This window comes from Chrysochloris asiatica, unplaced genomic scaffold (assembly GCF_000296735.1).
Source record: "Chrysochloris asiatica unplaced genomic scaffold, ChrAsi1.0 scaffold00081, whole genome shotgun sequence".
NCBI classification, from domain to species: Eukaryota; Metazoa; Chordata; class Mammalia; order Afrosoricida; family Chrysochloridae; genus Chrysochloris; species Chrysochloris asiatica.
Window position 1 is genome coordinate 5,226,451 of NW_006408599.1, and position 936 is coordinate 5,227,386.

Below are 936 nucleotides of genomic sequence, written 5' to 3' on the forward strand. Positions count from 1 at the left end.
GTTTTTTTTTTATATACTTTTTTTTTTCTGTAAAGTTTTTTTTTTGGGGGGCGGGGGAAGGGGGCACAGTGGATAATGACCTGCTCAGTCCTTCTTGGCAGCCGCTTTCCTCCTGGCAGCCAGGACTTTATGAGCCCCTCGCTTCCTCTTGGCACAGATGTGTGTCCCCACACTTTGCTTGACAAACTTGAGCTAGTCCTTGGAGACCGTGAGCAGCTCCATGGCCCAGCGCTCATAAGGCGCAAAGCCACACATCTTCCTTATCATGTTCGGGATAAACTTGGTGTGCTTGGTGAGTCGTCCAAGGCAGTGGCTGTGCCTCGGCTTGCTCACGTTCTTAGTTACTTTGTGGCCCTTTTTGAGGCCAACGGCCATAGGGGAGCGCACAGCCATGGCTGCGTTTCTTTAATGGCTGCAGCGGCAAGGGAAACTGATATTTTAATGTATCATTCTAACTGATTTAAAGTGATTAAGGGACGAATAGTTACAATTTAGTTGGCCACTCATGAGCTCGGTACACACACCATGGAAACCTTAACCACTAAAGATCAAAAGGAGGAGTCTTGGTGTGGCGCAGTGGGTTAATGCGCCTGACTGCAAAGCCGTTTGAACACCAGCTGCTCCTTGGAAACCCTATACAGGGTCTCTATAGCTCAGAATCGACTCAACAGCACTTTACAACAACAACAAAGATCAAAAGAGCAGAATTTAAATAAGGACACAATTCAGAAGGGTGGAGATAGAAGGAAAATTGGAAACTGGAAAGATGGGGGAAGTGGGAGAGATGGTGTTATATGGAAGGGTTTGCAGTCATTGAGATGGAATAAAATGTAGGGTTTGATGAATGCAAAACTGATACTCTACTCTGGATATCTTCACTCAATTCACAATAAAAAAAAAATGTTTTTAAAAGTGTTTAAAATCTAAGGACTCAGT

The 936-nt window shown here is 44.7% G+C and overlaps 1 pseudogene; it reads right to left on the reverse strand.

Annotated features, from left to right (window-relative positions):
- Positions 1 to 84: 84 nt before the first annotated feature.
- On the reverse strand, positions 85 to 393 carry LOC102818782 (annotated as a pseudogene).
- Between the last annotated feature and the right edge of the window lie 543 nt (positions 394 to 936).